Raw genomic sequence first — 23,900 nt, forward strand, 5'->3', positions numbered from 1 at the left:
CTATTTCTGCCATGCTGTGTCTGGGGAGGCTGGCCCCTATGGATTACATCAGCTGGGCTCCTTTATTTTACCTTCTGGTTTCACTGGGTTTGGCCAGTAGGAGACACCAGCAGGAGATACAAGAACAGGAGGAGAGAGAGGTTGGAGTATTAATCCCCCTGATTTCTGGCAATGGCTTCTTTTCCATCTGCAGCCCCTCTCCTAGTGCTGGAGAATCACTGGGCTCCAGGAACAGTTGTTCCCTCCCCTTTCCCTTCTAACTTAGGGGTGATCAAGGCTTCTTGCTGGTTTCAGCCTCTGGGTGCCGCACCGTATCTTGTTGGTTCCCTTAACCCTTCCTACACCTCTGTAACTGGTCCATTCATTAAATTATTTCCATTTAAACCTTTTTGAGTGCCATCTATAGTATTACCGAGAGTCAACCTTGCAGGCTTAGTTATCTAGCCCAGTTATCAGCCCATGAATTGATCTGTTCCATTTTCTTACAAAAGGGTTTTGGGGTTTTGTTTTTTTTTTTGACGGGGAGCACACATTCAGAAGAATCTATGATAAAAATAACAGTCTCTTGGCCTCTTCCCTCCCTAACTTGTCACTCTCCCTTGAGACAACCTCTCTTAACTCTTTCAATTATTTTTTTCTGACATTTACCTCCATATTTAACAATAATGTGCTTTTGTTTTACTCCTATTTTAGAAATTATCTGCTTACTTCCTGTTATGATAGATGACGATGTAGCTCACTTATACCACCCTCCTACCTCCCCTCCCCACATCCTCACAGTATAGTTGTATCGTTATTTATAGTTCCTCTACTTGGTTAGCTTTATAAGTAATATTTTTACTATCATATTTCTTGCTTGTTAACAACAGTATCTCGACTCCCTTGATCAGTAAGATGAAGGTATTAGTGCCCTTACCCCAAATGCTTTCCAACTTTCCAATTTCTGTCATCTCTATTTTTACTTTTACATTGTTGAGGGTGATAACACTTAACATTTTTACTTTGTAACTGCCAGTAAAACCTGTGCTGTGTCTGTAGGTTGACTCTAAAGACTGAAAAATCAGCAGCTAGGGCTTATGTGACTGTGAATGTAGAAACAAGTTGTGAATTGACAGTCTACCCTCGGACATACTTGTTTGGTTTGCCTAGTGATTTTTAAAAAAAGTTTCAGCCAACATTTTAAAATAGGGAGAGTTTTCCTAACAGATTCAGAGTTTGGGACATTGTTTTAAAGGCTGTAAGATCTGGTCTGATGTTCCATATGGCAACACTCTGCCGGAGGCTGCCCCCTTTAGAATAGGCTTTCCTACTCCAGTTTGCTGCAGTCCCTACTACTCACACAGTGTATGCATGTGCTCAAACTCCTCGCCTGCTGTGTTCATTTACTTATTTACCTGACCCTGAAGGCGTTTAAGTCTGTGACCCTGATGCCTGATCTGTTGTCCTCTTTGGAGTCCATAATATGTATTTCTTTTATATATGTGGCTTTATATTTTTCCAAGAGTATGTCATTGCCTTCCTTTTTTCCCCCCACCAATTGCTATTATCATATCCTCATTTTTTTTCCTCCCAAACTCTCTAGCCAATTGGGTATTTTATATGTTCTCCCTTCCCCCCAGAGTTCTCTATCCTCCTCAAATTTGACCTGGTTGCTGTCTAGGCCTGCTACACAATTGACATTTGGGATTTTCCTGTACTGTTATACTAGGTTAGTTCTGCTGCTTCCTGGATCTCATCTTTTCTTTGGGTCCATTCAGTTTCTTCAGAGAAGGAAATTCCTTTTTGTTTTTAATGCTTGGGAGAGTAGATACCTGGCTGCCCCATGAGTACCAATGGCTCAACTCTTCTGACTTCAGATTTTATATAATCCCCGCCTCCCCCGCCCCGCCACCTTTTCAGCCTCACATTTGATTCCTGCCCTCCGCTGCCTTGGCAGCTCTGAGTCATGAGCCTCTTGGCCATTCTGCCAGGCTGATGGACTCTCATAATATCTGTGCCTACTCCAGGGTCAGGCTCCCTGTGGCTGCCTCATCAGTTTCTAATCTTTCATACTCTGTCTCTTTTCCACAAAGTTGTCCCAACCTCTTTTCCAGTAGCCCTTACCTGTTCCCTTTGTTGTTTGAAATTATATCTTTAAAAAAATTATTTCACTCATCTTGGTGATGATGTGTCTAGATGGAAAGAATATAAGTGAATGCAGTTACTTTGTTGTCCACCATCTAAAGTAGGTGTTTTTAATCCTAAATTTACCTCTTTTACGATTTAGAACTTCCTTGTATTATAAACATGTCTATCCAATTCATACTTTTTTTTAACTATCAAATTTAGATCTTGTTCTAACACTGTTAAGGCAATGGTAGCTGCCATAATCATCTCCCAGTTCTCAGGGGCTTACCATGATTGAAGTTATTTCTTGCAGCTCTAACAGTCAAATGCAGCTGTCCTGGCATGACTGACGTTCTTCCACAAAGTAATTCAGGGACCCAGGCACCTTCCATCTTGTGACTGTGCTCTACCTTAGAGGATACTTTCTCAACTGGGGCAGTATCACGTTTAGGGGGGCAAAATTAGTTCTTGGGGCCAAAAAAAGTCTCATTTTAATACATAAATCACAGATAAACATTTGGTAAATAAACAGATATACAGTGTATTAAAATTTCCTAGGTGGAAGAAAGCACCTAGGAAAAAAGTATCTGAAAATGCTCCTTACAAGGGCAACAGTGATGAAAGAAGGTTGAGAAACACTGCTACAGGGCCTAGGAGTACCCTGTGTTCAGGTGGAAGGGAAAAAAACAAGGTGGTGAAGGCTCACCCACTTCTTAACAATCTTGGCCCCAAAATGACAGAGACCTCTTAGCCCACATTTCATTGGTGAGCTCTAGTCACGGGTCCCACTTTGCCACGGGAGGAGCTGGGAGGTGTAGCTCTGGGCTAGGCAGCTGCCTCTCAGTGACAACTCTCAGCTAAATGAGGGGGAACACAGATTTTGGAGGACGGCTGGCCTCCAAACACAGGGGTCAGCAAACTTTGTCTTAAAGAGCCAAGTAGTAAATATTTTAGGCTTGCGGGCCATGTGGTCTCTGTCACAACTGCTCAACTCTGCTTATTGTGGCCAAAAGCAGCCATAGACACTATTGACATGAATAGGTGTGGCTGTGTTTCAGTAAAGGTTTATTTACATAAACAGGTGGTTGGCTGGCCTGCAGGCTGTGGTTGACCAACCACTACCGATACCTACACCTGATGACCATTCCAGAGCTTTTCCATTGCCTATTTTTCCTTGCATCTCAGGACCTAACCCAGGTTCTTCTCCATTCCCTGTGCCGAGACGGGACCTACAGCTGCCCCTTAACTGAGTGAGGAGTCCGTAGTTTTTCTGTGAGAAGAGTGGGATGGGGTATGACCCTCAACCAAGTGAAGTGTACAGGTCCCAAGTCTGGAGAAAGGGAATGCATATCGCATGTGACAGTATGGTATTAAGCCATCCCCACATCTAATCTCCACTGCCACCTGACACGGTAGGAGGTCGAGTACCTGACACATGTAGTAAGTGCTCAGAATATGGGGACAACTCCTGTATTCAATGCTCAGGGGTCCCTTAAAATACCTGCATTAGGTGAAATAAGTCCTCAGAGGATCTGGGCTCTGCCTCTCATAACATTAGAGACTATACCATATTTTCAGTGGATTAGTTCAATGATTAAAGCTAATAGTTTAATAACATGGCCATATGCCTACATTAGAAACGGAATAGAAAACTACATATACAATATGATCTCAACCATCGTATTTTAAAAGTTTAGCAAAAAAAAAGGAAATATTCTCACAAAACGATGGGATTATGAGTGGCTTTTCTTTTTCTCTTGTGTATGTTTAAAACTTTTACAGTGAGCATGCTTTCTAGGTGGAGAAGAATAAATGTTATTTTAAAACTATAGAGGAAGGGAGTCAGCGCTGAGTGAGAGTGGTAATAAGGGCGTCTGCCTGCTTGTGGGCATAGACACGGACCCAGGGATGCCACCAGCAATTCCGTCGGAACAAGTCCCTCTGAGGCAGCCTGTCCTGCTCACCCTCCCCCAAATTAGAAAGGCTTCTTTACATAGCGACTATGGAAGGGTTCCAGCCTGCTTCTCCACTGAGAAATTCTTCTCATTTCTAAGTGATGAGAACCTCATCTAGATTCTCTTTCCGCTGAGGCGGGACCAGCCTCTCCGAATGAATCATCCAGATTATCAATAGGGTGAGGAGGAGAGGCGCGCCTGGGGTTAACTGCGTGTCACAGGCATTGGTCATCTCGGCCTCTCCCCGGTGGGCTTACTTGACTTTGGGGAGAAATGAAATCACTTGCACCCTAAAGTGCTCTCTGTGTTGGACCACCAGCCCGGTGGCCTGACCTCCAGGTGCCCCTGCCCCCAACGGAGCAGAGGACAACCCATTCTGTAGTTGTAACCAAATTCAAGATCATACCCAAATGCCCCTAATTGTCCAGGCCCCTCTGGGTTCCTCATTTGCCTCTTCCAGGTATCGAGTGGTTGGGTTTGGGGACCCTCCACCCATGTCCTGCCCACCTGAGTCCCTTCTCTTCAGCCCTTGGCTGTTTCTTCTGGTGATTTTGTTCTTGAGTCCTGGGCTGTCTACACACTGGCTCAGCCTGTGCCCTCTGCACTCATCAGACCCGTTGCATTCTCCAGCTCTTAGCCCCTTCACTAGGACAGGGTGGCCCCTCTCCCCTCACCCAGGGCCCTGTCTTGACTCTCAAGGGACATCATCTGCTTGAAAACAGCTCCCTGTGGCCTCCGTCTGCTTGCCCATAGCCTCCATGCCTCCCTGTATTCAACCTCCTCTGTCCTTGTTCCAGGACCTCCCTCTTAGCTCCCAATTAGGTTGGAGGAAACTTATCCCAGCTCTTTGCCTCCGCCCTGGCTCCTGTGTTCTGAGAGCTGGTCCTAGCATCCTCTCTTTCATCTCAACACACATACCCTGGACGTGCACGTAATGGACGTGCATGTGTAAGGACCACAGTCCGGCAGCCACAGGCACCGGTTAGTCCTGTGTGTGCATCTGTGTGCACATGGACTCCTTACGGTGACTTGAGAGACCCTATACCAGGGCTTCTTGGCCTCAGCACTATTGACGTTTGAGCCCGATAATTCTCTGTTGAGGGGGGCTGACCTGTGCATTCAAAAATGTTTAGCGGCATCCCTGGCCTCTACCCACCAGATGCCAATAGCACGTCCCCAGCTGTGACAACCAGCTATGTCTCCAGACATTGTCAGATATCCTCTGGAGGACGAAACCACGGCAGGCTGAGAACCACTACCCTACATGTCGGGAACCCCCTGCCCCCCCCACCACCACTCCTCTGCTCTGTCCCACCCACTGTGCCTGCCGTGTGCACACCGATCCCTGCCTCGGGGCCATTGCTTCAACTGTCCCTGTTGAATGTCCAGTGTCCTCCCACTCAGATTTTCACTTGTTGGTCATCTGGGCCTCAGCTGAACTTTCACCTCCCCAAGGCCTTTCCTGAGTGCCCTATGGGAGCAAACCTAGTTGCTCCATCATGTTGACATGAGAACTATCCGAGGCAGCCAGCCTCGGATTTGGAGTTGAGAGATGAAGACGGGTGGGTGGCAGAGTCAGAAGGCTGCCAAGAAGCCCCTCTCGCCGGCTTATGTAACTCGCTCCGCGGAGAGAGAGCGCAGTGGGGCTCAGCAAGTGAGCCCCTGGCTGCTTGTCATGTGAAGAAAACTGATGGGAACGACACTTTTCCTCCTCTGCTTCCTGCCCTGCTTTTTTGTTCTTTGTATCGTGAATAATGTGAATACAGGAGGAGCCTCATACTTGGAGTTATTTTTACAAGGTCTCATCTCTGCTGCAGATGACTCAGAGCTGGGGCCTTCTCCTGAAGACGTTTCTTGGGAAACGCCAGAGAGATGCTGCACCCTAGGTGAGCTGGGGGTCAGAGAGGCCCCTGACCCATCTGGAGCCGTGTCCACTGGGGGCAGGAAGTGGGGCTGGAAGGAAGGCCTTGCTGAAGGCCGGCGCTTCTCCCGGTTTCCCTCTGCCTAGCCAGCCCTGCCTTTTCCTCACCATCCTTTTCTGCTCCAGCAGAAACGACCAGGACAGCCTGCCAGTCTGGAGAAGAGAGAGGGCACTGCAGGCTGCTGGTAGACAAGGCCCCAGCAGGTGGGTGGCTCTAGTCTAAAGGCATGAAAACTACCTGGACAGTAGTCACCAGGCCCTGAGGGAAAAGGAGAATCAGAGAAACCTGTTCTCCTGTCTCCAGCCGCCCCCGCTGCCCATGTTCTTGGGGTGTAAAGGCTGCATCTTACGCTCTATGTCTTCCATGCCCGGCGCTAAGACCCAGTGAATGTGTGTTGAATAAAGGAATTAATGAAAGGGAAGCACCTTTTTATGTGTAAAGCTGAACTACCTGGGCATGTGTATAGCACAGAACCTCATGCCGTGGAGGATGGTGGGTTCTGCACCTGCTCCAGAAGATGGGCGTGCCCAGACCTCGGCACGTGGACCGGAAGTGGTCATCATTCTCGGCGCGGGCACCATCTGACTTGACCCCTCAATACCACTCTGAGAGGCAGGGGTGTTGTTTCCTTTTACAGAGGCTCACGGGGATCAACGGCAGCACTCTCAGCGCTGTGCAGTTAGTAACCGGCACAGCTGGGTTCTTCTGCCCTAAATCTGCCGATTCTGTGACTGTTGTCCTGACCCTGTGATGCCCTAGAACCTCAGAAACCCCAGAAGTAGAGACTCCCTTGCTTTTGGAAAAGACTCCACACCCTCCTTCGCTCACAGCTGCAGTGCTGTCCTTCCAGAAGATCTGGTCCTTTCCCTTCTGTTCTGCCTGTAGCGGAATTGCTGGTTCTCACCCATCTGCTACCCAACAACCCTTGGGAGAATTGGAAGGCCCCTCTCAGACACCTCTGATGGTTCTAGAGAGAGGGGGATTTGGGGGCATACACCCTTTTTCCTCCTGCTAAAATCCCCTAACCCCCCAACTCCCTTTCTTGCTGTCTTCTCCCAGGTCACACAGTCCCCGACTTAAAACCCAGGTGGATGGAAAAGGTTTCAAGTTGATCATTTGGAACTCAGAATGCATTTCTCCATAGAAGTAGCTTGAACATGATGCTGAGTCTACCTGTAATATATCTGAGATAGAGTATTAATAACATTGGCCAAGTAGAGAGCTAGTATTAATATTAATGATTTCATTAATTAATTAACTAATAATAAGCCATCACCATCTCTTGCCTGGAAGACTGTAGCAGCCTCGTCACCGGTCTGCCTTTTCCACTCTTATCCTCCTATAGTTTGTTCTCTATGTGAAAAGCTGATCAAGCCCCATCTCTCCTCTGCTCAGAGCCCTCCAGTGGGTTCCTATCCCCGTAACCTGGCCCGTTCCTGCCTTGCCAACCTCACATGCCAGCCTTTTCCAGCTCCAGAAAGCTTGTTTTGCCAAAGGGGTCAGCAGCCGCTGTTTCCTCTGCTTGGAACTCTGGTCCCTCCTCGAATTACCAGTTCATTCAGGTCTCTGCCAGATGACACCTTTTCAGTTGCCCCAGGACACTTCAGATAGGTGACCTCAGATACCTATCCCCCATCACTCCTCTGCACCCCTCCCCTTCGTAGCACTGATCATACCCATTTCACTGCTGGTGTATTTGTTTACTTGGGTCCTGTTGGTCTCCTCCACTAGGATGCCAGCTCCACAAGGGCAGGGACCTGGTTTGTTTTATTGGCTGCTCTGCTTTGAATGCTGGAAGAGTGCCTGACATATGGTAGGTGCTCAATAAATACTTTTAAGTAAATAGATACATGAACGAACGAATGATGTGTCCACACCTGACCGATAGGCAGATTGTGGTTTCTTGTGGAATTTATCACACATTCCAAACATCAAAAATTAACCTCTTCATTTCCCAGCCCTTGGAATTTGAAGTGTAGGGACCTCATTTTAGTAATGAGTTCGTCGATTATTCTGGGAACCAGGACTTCTTACTCTGCATTCTTGGCAAAAATAGATTCTCTTCTCCGGTTCTGAATTTGGCAAAGGAGGGGGGTGGGCACTTTGGTGTCGTGAGTCTCCTGCCTCCAGTTTTACTGAGAACGGCCATGTATTTTTGGTTACTCTAGCTGGGCGCTTCTCACCTTGGCACCACTGACACTTTGGACCGGATAATTCTTTGTTGTGCTGTCCTGTGCACTGTAGGATGTAAGATGTTTAGCTGCATCCCTGGCCTCTACCCATATGATGCCAGTAGAACCTCCCAGCTATGACAACCAAAAAATGTCTACAGACATTGCCATTCCCTTGAGGGACGAAATCATCCCGGGTTGCAAACTACTACTCTACCATGTGCTGGAAGCCTCGCCACACCCACCCCCCGCAACAAAGAATTATCTAGCCCCAAATGTCAGTGGTGCCAAGTTCAAGATAGCCCGCTCTAGCACAGCACTGATGGAAATGTTCTATTTTGTGCTGCCCAGTGGTAGCCACTTGCCACATATGGCTGTGGTGCACTTTAGATGTGGCTGGTACAACTGAAGAACTGAGTTTTTAAGTTTATTTCATTTTAATTAATTTTAATTTTTTTTAAGATTGTTTTTATGTGGACCATTTTTTTAGTCTTTATTGAATTTGTTACAATATTGCCTCTGTTTTATGTTTTGGTTTTTTGGCCCCGAGGCATGTGGGATCTTAGCTCCCCGACCAGGGATCAAACCCACACCCCCTGCATTGGAAGGCGAAGTCTTAACCACTGGACTGCCAGGGACATCCCCATTAGTTTTAATTTAAATAGCCACTTACATAGGCTAGTGGCTACCATATTGGATAGCACAGCTCTAGAGAAACCTGTGCGGCTCACACTTTAGTGTCACACAAGTCATCTGGGGAGAGCAGAGTCTGATTCAGCAAACCTGGGGTGAGGACTGAGAGTCTGCATTTCTAGTGAATTCCCAGGAGATACCAAGGACCACAATTTTAGTAAGATGACCTAAGTCTCTAACCTAAAGAGCATATAAACACAAAAATGACATTTCTGCTGCCTGGAAGGGCTTGTTAAAAGACACAGTGGTGTAGTATGGGGTGATGGGGAAAATATGGTCTGTGGAGTCAGACAGATATTGGTATGAATCCGCTGTTACTCAGCTGTGTGCCCTGGGCAACTTACTTAACCTCTCTGAGCCTCAGTCTCCTCAACTATAAAACAAAACAGTGATCATTCCCAACTTGCAGTGTGATTCTGAGACACTGTATTTGAAAGCACCAAGCCCAGTGCCTGCCTGGCCCATACTGGGCACTCAGGAAATAGCAGCAGGTGTTACTGATTCATCTAAAGTAAAGGCATCATTTACACACATCAGCCCTTACGTTTAGGCCATGCCTGAGACCCCCATGTCAGAATCACTCAGATGTTCTTTGGAAAAGCAGATCCCTGGGCCCAGCCCACACCTACTGAGTCAGAGCCTCTCACGGTGGGGCCCTGGAAGCTTTGTTTATTGTTGTTTTTAATTGAGGTAAAATTCACATAGCATAAAATTAACCACTGACCATTTTAAAGTATAGATGTCAGTGGCATTTAGTGCATTCTCAATGTTGTGCAGCCATCACCTCTGTCTAGTTCCAAGGCATTTTCATCACCCCAGAAGGAAACCCCATACCCATTAAGCAGTCACCCCTCATTCTCCTACCAGCCCCAGCCCCTGGCAACCACTGGTCTGCTTGATATCTCCATGGACTTACCTACCTTCTGGGTATTTCAGATAAAAGGAATCATTCCATATGTGACCTTTTGTGTCTGACTCTTTTCACTTAATGTTTTCGAGGGTTATCGCATGTATCAGAACTTCATTCTTTTTATGGCTGAATAATATTCCATTGTATGTAGATACCAGATTTATCTGTTAGCCAGTTGATGGACGTTTGGGTCATTTCCACTTTTGTGGCTATTGTTAATAGAGCTTCTTTGAACATGTGTGAACGCATTTTTGTTGGAGTACCTGTTTTCAGTTCTTTTGGGTTTACACCTAGGAGTAGGGTTACTGGGTCATTGATAACTCTAAGGAACTGCCACACTATTTTCTAAAGCAGCTGCACCATTTTCCATTCCTGCCAGCAGTGCAGAAGGGTTCCAATTTCTCCACATCCTCACCAACACTTGCTATTATTTTATTATTACCAATGTAGTGGGTGCAAGGTGAAGCTTCATTCTTAACTTCCCCAGGTGGTCCCTATGGGCACTAGAGCTATATTCAGGAGAGCTTGCCCTGCACTGGGTTAAGTGATGGTCTACTTCTCACAGGGACATGGGACTTGGGACTCGGTCAAACAGTGCTTTTGTTGGGCTGGTGAAACCCATCAGAGGATTGGAGTTGTTACTTTGAGTGTGTTTAAGAGGTTGGATTTTTTTCACACATCTTACTGTCTCAGCCCATAACGAAAAACCACAGAGGATGGCTTATAAACAACAGAAATTTATTTCACACCGTTCTGGAGGCTGGATGTCCCAGATCAACATGCCAGCATGGTCGCATTCCGTGAGGGCCGTTTCTTCCTGGTGCATTGCTGATACTTTCTCACTGTGTCCTCACGTGGCAGAAGGGGTGAGGGAGCTAGCGGGATCTCTTTGATAAGGGCACTAATCCCTTTCATGAGACCTCCACCCTCACGACCTAAGCACCTCCCAGAGCCCCCACCTACTAATAACATCACCTTTGGGGGTTAGGATTTCAACATATGAATTGGTGGGGGAGGGCCAGAACATTTAGCACATAGCACTTACTCCCTCCCCTTTAGTAAGGGGAACTGAGAGGATAGGGACAGCTTGTTCTCAGCTTGCCCTGGAAAGGCCAGATCAGTGCAGATGACCCATGGGAGCTCCCCCACCCCAGTGCCCCCATGGGCAACTTACTGCAAAGCACCTCTACCTGCGGCTTGGGGCTGGCCTGGGGGGCCTGTCCCGGCACGAACTGGCTTTGAATTCTTCTGTTATAATAAAATTTAATGTGAAGTTTTGCACTCTACAGGATAGTATAGCTGGGCCTGATTTAATTTTTAAAATTAGGGGTTATCCCCCCAAATATTTAAGTGTATTTCAGGAACACATCAGGTTAATCCTGTGGCTCTGAGGATAAAGGTGATAAACCAGGGTTAGCGGGCAGAGGAGTGTCGGGGAGGGGGTTATCCTGGGAGTGCTTCATGAAAGGAATAGCATTCCTCTCTAACAATGAGGATTTTGTTTCCCTCTTCCAGAATTTCCTCAAATTTAATCTCTGGGGTGGAAAACAACGTTTAAACGATGCATTGTATCCACAAGCAAAGGGAGCAAGGTCCTACTGTAACTCCCTGGGCCACTTCAAGATTGCTCTAGGACAGAAGCCCAGCAACCATGGCCTCCTTAGGTTCTCAGCCTTGGCCACATGTCACAACACCTGGCCAGCTTTAAGCACTATTGTCTAATGGGTTTTGGTGAACCCCAAGCGTCTGTGTTTTTTTTTTTTTTTTTTAATAGGTGTATTTATTTATTTATTTATTTATTTATTTATTTATTTATTTATTTATTTTTGGCTGCATTAGGTCTTTGTTGCTGCACGCAGGCTTTCTCTAGTTGCGGTGAGCGGGGCCTACTCTTCATTGCGGTGCGCAGGCTTCTCATTGCACTGGCCTCTCTTGTTGCTTAGCACGGGCTCTAGACACACGGGCTTCAGTAGTTGTGGCACACGGGCTCAGTAGTTGTGGCTCGCGGGCTCTAGAGCACAGGCTCAGTAGTTGTGGCACACGGGCCTAGCCGCTCCGCTGCATGTGGGATCTTCCCGGACCAGGGCTCGAACCCGTGTCCCCTGCATTGGCAGGCGGATTCTTAACCACTGCGCCACCAGGGAAGTCCCGCGTCTGTGTTTTTTAAAGCTCCCCAGGGGATTTTGATGTGCAAACAAGACTGATAACTGCTGTGCTCACCCATGGGACATGATGGTGCAAAAAGCAGACACTTGCTCATGCCCTCAGAGAGCTTACAGTCTGACTGGGGAGGCCCCCTTGTTAATCACATAATTAATTGATTGCAACTGTGATAAGTGCTGTTGCACACTTGCGTTTCTGGAGAGTCAAAGAAGTCTCACTGAAGCTGTATTTGAAAGCTAACTAGACGTTAATGAGGGCGGAGCTAGGAGAAGAGCATCCCAGTCAGAGGGACCAGCATGTGCAAAAGTTCTGGGGTAAGAAAGAGCTTGCAGTGTGTGAAGACCTGAAAGACAAGCTGACTGGAGCTGTGAGCAAGGGAATAGGAGGCCTGAGGAGGTTGGAGAGTGGATGGTGGTCCGCCATACATTGTCAGCCTATGATAAGTCTGTCTGATATGCTCTCAGTGTTTGAGCTGCTGTGATATTGGGCGAATACCCCAGCTTCTGTGTTCTGGAATAACCAGGTGCATGAAGACCTGATGAAGTGGCCACCTATCTCTCATAATGGTCTGAGCAGGAATGCCCTCTTCTAGTGCCTATAAATTATTCTTTTCTCAACCTCCATGGAGGTAAGAGTGGGGCATCTACAGAAGAGGAGAGATGGTTGGAGAGAGAATGAGAGTTTTCACCACATTGGAAAAGCTGCCAGGCCTCCCCATCTGTTGATAGAATGTGTCTCACTTGAAAATTAGATCTTCTTCCGTGTCACCATCATCTCTGTGCAGGAGAACTTGTTTGACAGAATGAGTGGCCCCCACGTGACTGGAGTCTAAGATTTCTCATTGCATTGATTACTCTCCACCCTGTTTCTTAGGTGTTCTTAGATTAAATCTACAGATTTAATTCCTCCTCCTCCTCCTCAATTTCTTCTCCTCCCCCACCTGCTTTTCCTTCTTTTAAAAATCTGTGCCAATTTCTAATTTATTGTGGGTGGCATGGAGGGAATTCTTTACACTTCATTGGGTCCTGCTTCCCATTTCAGAAGCTCCACAGTTTGTCTCCTGTGTCTCCTCCCCTCCCCTGTCTGCCCTGCTCCTGGTCCAGTTTTCATTTCAACTGCTCTGTGGCTGACAGGAACCCTTCCTCTTTGGTTTGAGCCTCTCAATACCCATTTAAAGTGTTCATGTCTCTATATTAATTTTTCCCTCCCAAGACTCTTAAATCTTCATTCTCCCCTTAACTCTAACAGCAGTGTGGTCTGTAAGGCATCATTAGTCACCACTGTGTGCAGAAGGGAAACTGAGACCCAGACAGCCGTGTGGGGCATGGGGCAGAGTCCGGCCTTGCCTGGTGGCTTGCTACCTGTGGGTCCCTGGAAAATGACAGAGCCTTCCAGGGCTGCATCCTCACTGGTCGTGTGGGAAAGACCTAAGTAAGATATCCATCCCCGTAAGGCAGTGCCGTGGTAGAGAGGAAGGGCTTTCCGGCTTCCCGTTCTGGTTCCGTCACTTAGTTCTGCGGTCTGGGACAAACCAGCAGGCCTCAGTTTCCTCACTTGTAACATGGTGATACCAACAGTGACCCCGCAGGACTGTTGTGACTATTTGGGTGCTTCTTGGGAAGGCCCAGCACCAGGCCTGGCCTGTGTTTAAGCCTTCAGGATGTGGTAGCTATTCCATCTCCTCTCCCTTCTGGAACTCGGCTGTTTGTCCAAGGGAACCCCAGCCGTTAGTGGTGGAACTAGAACCCAAGTCTGCTGGCTGCTGGCCCAGAGCCCCTGGGTGGAGCTCCCTGTAAGTCCCGGGGTGGCATCCGGAGAGGGTGGGCCTAGGGCCGCCGAGGTGAGACTCAGTGCCTGTTAGCCCTGGTGCAGTGGGACTTCCCGCTGGGAACTCTCAGCACAGTGGCAGGGGACCCATGAGGTCACACACCAAGAAACTGAGTCATCGGGACCCCTGCACCCCTGCAAAGCTGCCCTGCAGCCCCAGTACCAGCTGGGAAATTGTTTCATGGATTCCTGTTGACTTTCACGTTGAGGGAGGATCATGGCTGTCCCCACACACTGCTGTGTGATAGTAATGCTGACACTTATCCAGGGCCAGTTGGGAGCCAGGAAATGTGCTCAGTGTAGGACCTGTGCTCTTGCTGATCTCGCAGCAAGGAAGGCACTGCTAACTCCATTTTATGAAAGAACCAGGCCAAATGGCCAGTGAGGGGCGGAACCAGATTTGAACCCAGGTCTGCTTGGCCCCAAAGCTCATGTTCTGTGCATGAAATTGTGTGAGCTTCCGTCGAGTAGCGTTCACCACGAGGCTTCTCCAGCAATCATTTAATAATAGAACGCTTGTTCACATCCCCAAACCCACATCCACTGTCAGTCTGTGTCAGCCCTGACCAACTAATTTTCACCACTGGTCAAATTGGATTTGGCCAAGTTACCACTGTTGAAGAGAAAAATAGATGAGTCCCAAAACTTGCTATAAAATGGGAGGGAGGATAAGGTGGCCCCTGTGTTGGATGCCTCGTGCCAGCTTAGGAAGAGGGAGAATTAGCTGACATGCACCTTACTTTCCTGGCTCGCCTTAAGTAACTTCTTGGGCACTTTTGGAAAAACCTGCACATCTATAATGCATGGTCTGAATACCATCACAATGGAAGCATGATGTGAGTCAAGAACCGATTCGGTCCTTATTAAGAGCCTCCTTTCATAGCTAGAATGTGCCATGTTCCTTCCGTCACAGGAACTTTGCACAACCTATTCATTGTGCTGGCAACACCTTTTCTTTCTGTCTTTTTCCTCCTGCCCCCACCCTATTTTGTTTCACTAATTTATTCTTAGGGCTCAGATTAAAGACTAATTCTTTAGGAAAACACCACTGACCCTTACCTGCACTAGATCTACCCCTGACATATGCTGTTATGGCAGTAATCATACTTCTTCAGAGCACCGCTATTATAGTTATTTCTAATTTATTAATGTTGGTTTCCCCACTAGAGGATAAGCTCCATGAAGGCAGGGACCACATTGGTCTCAACTGTTGTATGCCTAGTGCTTTGCACTTGCCTGCTATATACTAGGCACTCAGTCAACAATGGATGGACCAATGGATGGTTGGATAGATGGATTGAGCTAGTTAACTTCATTTCCTTTACCTTAACTCCAGCCAGTATACTCTTCTTGCAGGAAAGGGGGATTGTAATTGCCTGTTTATATGTCTCCCTTGGGTCTCTTTGAAGAAGAACCCATATTGAGAACACTAGAATCTAGCCCAGCACCTGATATATAAAAGTTGGCTGTGTGGTCTAAGCTTAATCTTGCCCATGAGTGATTCCAAGGACTATTGCTCCTGTCGGGGAGCCTGGAGAGTTATTTTCCCATGTTGAGAATAAGGATGAAACACTCATGGAAACTGAGGGAAGTCCATTCCTGCTTCCCACCTCGTGCCATGGTTTAGCTTCTTGGTAAGATCTGCTATTGAAGTTGTCAGTTACTCTGTTGACTTATTTATACATAAATAGTTATTCCCATAACCTTCACTTCGCCAACATTCAGAGATAATGATAGACAATCTTTGTAACATCACAGACATTGCTTCCAAAGCATTCCCTTGCTATAGGAATGTTTATGATGTGCTTATCGCTAGAATTTCATGAGCAACAAACTCCCAAATTGCAAATGACTTAGCATTTGAAGCAGCGAGTGAGAGTGTATGTGTGTACGCATTAAAAAAAAAAAAAGACTTTGAAAAGGGAAGTTTTTCTTCTACAGAGATATCTTCTTCTAAAGTTTAAAATAAGAACTACATAAAAGCTGAGAGTTTAGAGGAATGAGCACTTTCTCTTAAGCATTCAAATGGGGGAAAATGACTTGTAATCTCTCCCTCAAGTATTAAGGCAATAGGCATTTAAAGGCTTTTTTGGGAGCTGGCTGTCACAGACAAAAGATTTCTCAATTTAAAAAACATCATTTTTATAACATTAAATGGTAGGAATGAACACCAGCAGCCCTCTTGACATTTTGGAAATGATTTATTTTTTGAAACGTCCCAGTCCATTTTAATAGATGACACTTTTGTTCTTCCCATTCCAGGCAGTAGCTTCGGCTGGGGTTGCCATAGTTACAGTTGGAAGTTCAAGGTAGAGCAGGACAGGGCTCCAGGCACAACTTCTGACCAGGTTCCCGTGAACCCAGTGTGTTGGTGCCACCACCTCAGATACCCCACCGCCACACTTTCCCAAAGTCCCTGCTGTAACTCTCTTTCTTGGAGAGAGACTCTCTGAACAGTCTGAACTATAGTCCAGAGGGTGAATTTGACATCATTTTTATTTCCAGCCACCCTCTCTGAACCAAGAGCTCAGCCAGACATCTCAGGAAGGTTGCACTCTTTACAAACGTTTCCTATAGCAATGCTTCTCAGCTGTGGTTTGTGGAATGGTGCTGGTCTGCAAGCTGTTTACTGGTCCACGAGATCAGTACAGAAATTGAGAGGAAGTGCTTAGAAACTCTCATGCCGATTTGACAGACTAAGCTGTTGAATCATTAAGAAGTAGGCTTGTACTCTGTATGAATATTTTTGTCATTTCATTTTTCTACCAGTTCCTTTTCTTATATTTTATAAAAGTATTCATCCGTGATGGATCGGAAATTAAAACAAAAACAAAGAACTGGTCCTTCATAACAAAGAGCTTGAGAAGCCCTGTGCTGTAGCACTTGTAAGCTGCCTCTGCTCCCTGTGGGACAGGTAGGCTGTTGAATGAACTTGGGGAAATCACAGCAGTTACCAAATTATCTTGTAGTGAAACATGTGCATGTCTCTCTCTCTCTCTCTTGCTAGGCTGTTGCTTGAGAGCAGGGACTGCATCTGATTCATCTTTGTAGCCCCGTTCCTTAGAGCCCTGCCTGGCACATTGGAAGGCGTGGGAAACATTCGTCCTGTGCCTGTCTGCTCCCCAATGACATGAGAGTGTCTGAGGCCAGCCTCGCGAGCTCCCGCGGCTTCTGGATAGTGTCCTTGGCAGGCTGGTGATGGAGAGCTGGGAGCAAACGATGAAGAAGTGACCTTTCTTTCTCTTTTTCCCACAGAACTAGGCCTCCTCTTCCCACCTGCCCAGCAGCATGAGAGCAGCATGACTGGCCAGCTGCAGGAGAAGCCCCCAGAGCCAGGCCCCCAACTCAACCATCTGCTGCGGAGGCCAAGGTGAGCTTGCTTCCCTTTTCCTGGAAAGTTTCGGCATTTTCATTTGAACTAATTCTCTATGCTTTTGTAATCCCTTGCCATATGCTGGAAAAATGGGGTTTACTGGGACATGGGTAGACTGAAAAAGTACATGTCAGCCTAATGGGGCAAAACGTGCTCATTTCGGCTAATGGAGAGCCCGATGGTGGAGCAGAAAGGACATTGGATTGAGTTTCTGGGGACTGAAGCTCTCATTATTCCTCCACCACCTCCTGAATCTGGGACCTTGGGCAGATCTTTTAGGGATCGGGTATCCAGGGAATTTTGGGTGAAGGAATCTCTGGGACGGGATAGAATTGGAAGGATGGTCCACTCATGGTCTGGGACTCTCAGGACGTCCTGGACAGTCTCCTGTCCCACACAGGGTCATAAAGGGCCTTAGAGGATAAGCCAGGCCAATTCCCGGCCAATGCTGAGCAATGAATTGTTAGAAGATTCTTCCTAATATTGGGACAAATTCTTCCTCCCTGCAATTTCTATCTTCTCTCCTCTGCTCTGCCACATGGACCCGCAAAGACTGGGCTTTCAAAGACTCTTCCACATGACTCTCTCTTTGGATTTGGAGATGGCTGTCGTGACTCTGTTTTTCTTTTTTGTATAAATTCTCCCTGGAGACTGGCACCACTCACCTTGTCCTCTTGTCCCCTCCATGTTGGAAAGGGCTTCATCACCTCCAGTGTTGGTCCTCAGTGCTCACTCAGCCTGTACCATCCTCAACAGAGAATCCTTCGTTCGCCATTCATTCTTCAGGACATATTAAGAGCCCCCTTTGTGACAGTCACTGTACTAGACTCTGGAGATACATCAGTGAACAAGAAAGACAGGGTCTTTATCTTTTTTAAGATAAAATAAGTATGGATCCTTGGAGAGAGTTTGAAATAAGCATTGAACCATCTGTGTGCTCCTTTTAAATATTTTATCTTTTCAACTTTTTTCTTAAATGTTTCATGAGTGCTTGAAAAAGTGTTATTCTCTAATTATTAGATATATAGTAGTTTTCTATATATGATCATTAAAATAAGCTAGTTCATTGTGCTGTTCAAATCATCTATAATATGTCCTTGTCTGTTTTTGTCTGACTAATCTTCTCAATAACACATTATTGAGAGACATGTTAAAAATCTCCCATTGGATTTGTGCATTTCTCCTTGTAGTGCCAAAAATTTTGCTTATGTATAAAATTTTGTATATTTTAAGTCAATGCTGTTTGGTTAGGTGTATCTTACTGATGAATTGGGATTCATTTCAACCATCTTTATATTTGTTTTTTTTCTGCTCCTTCTTTTTGGTTGAGATGTTTTTCCCTCCTCATTCCATCTTCTGTCTTCTTATTTGGAAGTTATATGCTCTGTATCTGTTCTTTCAATGTTTAGCCCATCTATTTTAACAGGCATACTTAACAAAGTCTAAAATTAATCAGTGTGTTTACCTGCCTCCCCCAAAATACAAGAACCATAAACTGGTTTAATTCTAACCACTACCTCTCCCAATTTATATACAATTGCTATCTTGTGTTTTCATTCTATCCTGTTTTTTTCCCTACAATTTAGACATCATTGTTTTATATGATGTGTTTGTATCCACATTCTTATCAATATCTTTTCTCACCATTCTTTCACGAATTGGAGATCGTTTTCCTTCTGCCTAAAATAAACCCCTTTAGCATTATCCTTTAGTGAGAGTCTGTTGGTGGTAAACTTTCAAGTTGTTTTTGCTTTGGTTTGGTTTGGTTTTTGTTGGCTTGAAACTGTCTTTTGCTCTCAATTTTGAAAGGTAGCTTTCCTGGATATTTTCTCTTCGGTCACTGAAACCATTATTCCACTACCTCTGGCTCTGAATGTTGCTGTTGAGAAGTTGGCTGTCGGTCTTCCTTTATAAGTGACCTGGCATTTCCCTCTAGTTACATTAAAGATGTTGCTGCTTTCTTTGGTGTTCTGCCACTTCTCTCTCATGTAACTAGGTGTCAATTTCTCTGTCTGTTTTCTGTTTGGGTTTCATTGGGATTCCTAGAGCTAAAGATGAGTGTCTTTCAACAGTTCTGGAGGATTCTCACCCTTCATTCTTTGAACATTGACTCTTTCCCATTCTTTCTAATAGCTCCTTTTGGAACTCCAGTTAGACGTTTGGTGGACCTTCTCATTCTGTTCTCTGTATCTTGTAACCTCTATTCCATATTTCTCACCTCTTTGTCCCTCTGTGCTGAACTCTGAATAATTTCTTCAAACCTGTCTTCCATTTAATTTATTCTGTGTTTCAAATGCTGTTTAATCCATCCACTGAAATTTTTTCCTTTCAGCTTCTTTATTTATCATTTCTAGACGTTCTGGTCCATTATTTTTTAAATCTGCTTGGTGATTTTCTCTTATTTCTTGCTTATATTTGCAAACTTCTTAATTTCTTTAACGTATTGAAGTTGCTATTAAGAAATTGTAGAATTTCATGTCTGGTAATTGAGAATCTGAAATCTTTGCAGGTCTGATTCTGCTGTCTGTTGCTTCTGCTGGCTAGTACTCATAATGCCTTGTTTCCTTGTTGTTGTTATTTTCTTTGAGCTGTTCATTTTCCTTAGAACTTTACCTTTGTGAACTATTTGAGGTATGGCTTGAACTTAATTTTTCCAGAGACGTTTTGCATTAACTTCTGCTAGTTGTCTGGGGGCACTCCCAATCACAAATCACTTTAAATTCATTTTCTACCCAAAGCTTTTCTGGCTACATAAGTAGCATGAATTCAAACTGCAAATCTGTGTGAGATCCAGCTTATGGGTTCAGATTTCTACCCAGCCCAAGGTCAGGTTTCCTTGTGGTCTCCTTTTGTGTTGGGGGTCTATTTCTCATTCATTGAGGGTGGAGCCTTTTGAAGTCCCAATTTTATGAAGGAACTAAGCTTTTTCTCCTCTTTCCTGAACACTGTGCAGCTCTCATGGGAAACTTAGAATCTGTAGGGTTTGGCAGGAACCCTCAGGGCAAAAGCCAGCTTTGCTGCTAGCTTACATCCCAAAGTTCCTGCTTTTGGTTTTGGTTTTGGTCTTTGAAGAATCCTTCCATTTATACCAGTTCAGCAGTGTGTATATAATCTTTATATTTCAAATTTTAAACAGCATGTTAGTTGTTTCAGTTGGGAAGGTCAAGTAGGGTATCTGATCTGCCATATTGCCAGAAGGTCTGTTTTCTTTCTTTTCTACCATAGCCTCGTGGGACAGGAATTACTATTCCTTGTTCACAGAAGAATGAACCAAGGCTCAGAAAGGACACGTAACTGACTGCAGTCACAGGGCTAGCAGGTGATGGACCGGCAAGGAGTATATTCCTCCCCTCTCCCCTTTTCCTACCTTTGCTCTCCTCAGAATAACTTAACCATTTTTGGGGGGATTAGCTTTATGCTCACAAAGGATATAAGTTCCTACCAGAATGCTATAAATAGTTGGGCAGCTTTGTAAAATTTGTTTATGAATCTATTGTTTATCTTCCTCGAGAGAGGAAATGGCTTCTGCATATTTTGTGGTTTGTTTCTCCCGTGGTCCCCAGCAACTTTCCTGCTTCATTCCCACTTGGCAAAGACCTCCTGGACCTGCAGCCAGATCCCATGTGCACCTCAAGGTTGAGGACAAGACCTCAACTTCCTCTTGTCCTCGTGCTCTCTCTCCTTCTTCTCCCTTTCCTTGTGCCTCTTTTCCACACCCACCAACCCCATCCTTCCTGCTGTTAGTTTTCCTGTCTCCTGTTTGTGTGCCTTTCATCGGAGGGGAGGCCACAGAGCACAGTGGTTAGACTTTTTGGGCTTGGGGGCAGGAGAAAGAGCTGAGTTTGAACCTTGCTCTGCCTCTCACTAGCTTCGTCTCTCTGAGCTTCCATTTCTGCATCTGCAACATGGGGACCACAGGCAGAGCTGTTCAAGGATGAAATGAGATGATGTATGTATGTAGAGCTTGTAAAAGGAGCTTGGAGCATCACAAGCACCCAGTCCGTGGTAGTCAATATCATCATGACTAAGAACAGACCCCTTCAAGACTCGCGCCCTTGTTCAGTGACGCTCTCATGTTGGCAGAGCTGGTTTATGAAATGTGATGGAAATGGAGGCAGGAGTCTAGGGTCAATGTGGGATTCCCAGCCCCGCTGGGGTGTTTTTTAAAATAATCGGAGGGAAAGCAGAACACACTGGTCTGGCCAGTGTTGGCACGGGCTATAAACCATGGGTTCTAGAAATGTTCATCTCTAGAGATGGGGCATCTCAGCATCTCAGCCCTCCCTCCAAGCTGTTCCTTCTGTCTTAGAACCATGAGAGCTCTGGAGCCTCATGACACCACTCGCTGGGGAGTTGTCCCTGTGGTGCCCCCACCCCGGTCAGTGGGTGGCACACCGACTCTGCTGGGCACATGTCCAGAAGGGGCAGGATGGGTGGTCTCCACTGTCCATTTGACTTCCATTCTTAAAGCTGACATGACGGCTTATAAACACACACTCCCTGCTCATAAATAAGTGACTTTGTATTACACTCAGATTTGTGTCACTTCCTGATTTGATATCTATCAGGCAACAACTTTTTTAGCACCTGCTATTTGTAGTGACTCTGGGCTTTGTACAGTGGGCAAGTGTTACGAAAAATGCATAGAGTTGCTATGACCCTAAAACTATTCTGAAAAATACTCTATTCATTTAAAAAGACTTTATGACCAAAAAATGCATAAAGGATAAAACACCTTCATAAGATTAAGTGCCAGGTATTCAGAATAGGTTTCCAGGGGGGACAGCACTGTGCCTTCGAGTGCTCAGGGAAGTCTTCCTGGGGAAGGCTAGGAAGAAGATTGGGGCTGGCCCCGTGGGGCAGGTAGGGTGAGGTGGCTGGAAAAGGAACCTTGTACGTTGGGGGTGTCGAAGTGGTGTGAACTGAGGTTTAGAGATGGGCATTCTCTTGAGCTAGTGAGACCCAGTGCAGTGCTTCTAGCCCCACAGATGGCCTCTGTGGCATCTCTTAGAGAGCCACCTCCACTGGCATATCAAGTGCCCTGACAAGTCCTGCAATGAGTGTTTGACTGTGCTTCACCAGGTTTCCCAACTGTGTCTGATCATGCATGGCCAATGAACATGGTGGTCTTGAATGGATTTGCATTTGCCTTTTTATCTCTCTGCAAATGCTACCAACTCACTTTTGTAAAACAGGGATTGACAACTTTCTTTAAAAATTCAGTCTGTGAGGATCAAAAAATTATTTCCAAATAATTTTCAAAGACAAGTCAACCACTTGCCTTCTTTTTCCAAGTATGGCTCAAATACTTAGAAGGGTGGGGTTTTGTAGGAGCCTGAGCATTGATGTTGCTGCACTAGGGAGGGAGCTGACTCCCAAGACGATGTCCACCAACTTCTCGACCTAGCTGAGGGGCCAGGCCCAACCCCACCCCATCCCCACCCTGCCTGCAAACCTCAAAGTCTATTAACGGCCTCTCTCCAGATAATGATTCATGCTTCCTGTCCCTCCTCCTTTCTAGTTACTCAGAGCCGTGAGCCAAGATTGATTACTTACACCATCCAACTGGCCTCGCCCATGGGGAGCTCAACTGGTAGATTAAATATTCTTCATGGGCGACACCCCAGGTTGAGTTCTCCTTGTCAGCTGAGTCCTGTGCAGTGAAACAAGGGGTTGTCCCAGATGCAGGTGTGGAAATGGTTTCCAGAACTAGGGAGTCGGGACACATCATGTTGGGGAGTATGTGAGGAGTTTGGGGAGCCGGGGTTACTGTGAATAGAGAAACAAGGAGGTACCTTAGGCACGGGACTCATATACTGCCATGGCCTCATAAAAGCCAACAGAAATAGGTTCTAAGCTGAGTCTTTAGGTGCTTCTCTGGAGACTGACTATCTGCTCCTTCTTGCTGTTAGGTGGTTTTGGTCCTTAAAACATTTTCATAATCTTTATTATACTAGTCATATAGATTATTCTATTTTTTAAAAATTAAAACACTCTAACTGAGCTTAAGTCTGCCCTGATAACCTCCCCCACTCACTCAGTTCCTTTTCCAAAATACCGCAGAACCGAGATGGACATCCAGGTGTCCTGATTCCCAGTGTTCTTTCCCCCCAGGGGGCCAGGGTCCTTAGGGATCGGCTGTCAGTGGTGGAAAACCCTACTGCCTCAATATCCTGCCTCAGGGTTGCTGGGTGTCCCTGAGACAGGCAGGGTCTGGGAGGTTCACCGAGCTAAGCCCTCGCTGGTCAGAGCCAGTGGGACCTCCTTGCAGTGCGTCAGGTCCAGCCTCCTCATTCTGCAGAAGCTGAGTCTGAGATGCAGGGAGAGGAAGTCATTTGCCCAACAAGGTCACAGGGCCAGTCTCCTTTTCTGTTTGGCCCGGGTTATCTTTATATTGGGTTTGCATTTCCTGAATACGCAGCAACTGGGTAGGGGGTGGAGGGCAGGGGAAGTGGGCTTAGAAGAACCCCGTCTGAGAATGTTTAAATTTCCTGTGAGTGTCCCATGAAGAGGGAGATAATCTATGTGCACATGATCCAGAGGAGAGGGGGAGGCTTGGTTTAGGTCCAGAAGACGGAGAGTGGAGGGGAGAAGGAGGAGGACACATGGGAGCAATTCAGAGGGGCTGTGACGTTTTTATAGGTGAGATAGAAATAGAGGTTTGTTTCTTTGCATTTCCTTGTTGCCTTCTTGTTTGCGTTTTTGGAGAACACTCAAGTCACGTGGAGGCTCTTGTTTTAGTGGTGGTCCTTTGTGGTTCTGGGGGGTATCTTTGGCCGA

General features: G+C 46.1%; 1 protein-coding gene across 12 annotated transcripts in view; it reads left to right on the plus strand.

The window, feature by feature from the left end:
• Positions 1–23,900, plus strand: part of TRERF1 (transcriptional regulating factor 1) — a 200,568-nt gene that overhangs the window by 116,803 nt on the left and 59,865 nt on the right. For 11 of the 12 annotated variants that reach the window (XM_036869644.1, XM_036869646.1, XM_036869641.1 and 8 more), the window contains one exon: positions 17,003–17,117. The gene's annotated coding sequence lies outside the window, so the exon portion shown is untranslated. Of the gene's footprint in view, positions 1–17,002; positions 17,118–20,345; positions 20,440–23,900 lie in introns of all 12 variants that reach the window. The other variant, XM_036869643.1, reaches the window with a different exon arrangement.

Source organism: Balaenoptera musculus, chromosome 11 (assembly GCF_009873245.2).
Source record: "Balaenoptera musculus isolate JJ_BM4_2016_0621 chromosome 11, mBalMus1.pri.v3, whole genome shotgun sequence".
Classification (NCBI taxonomy): Eukaryota; Metazoa; Chordata; class Mammalia; order Artiodactyla; family Balaenopteridae; genus Balaenoptera; species Balaenoptera musculus.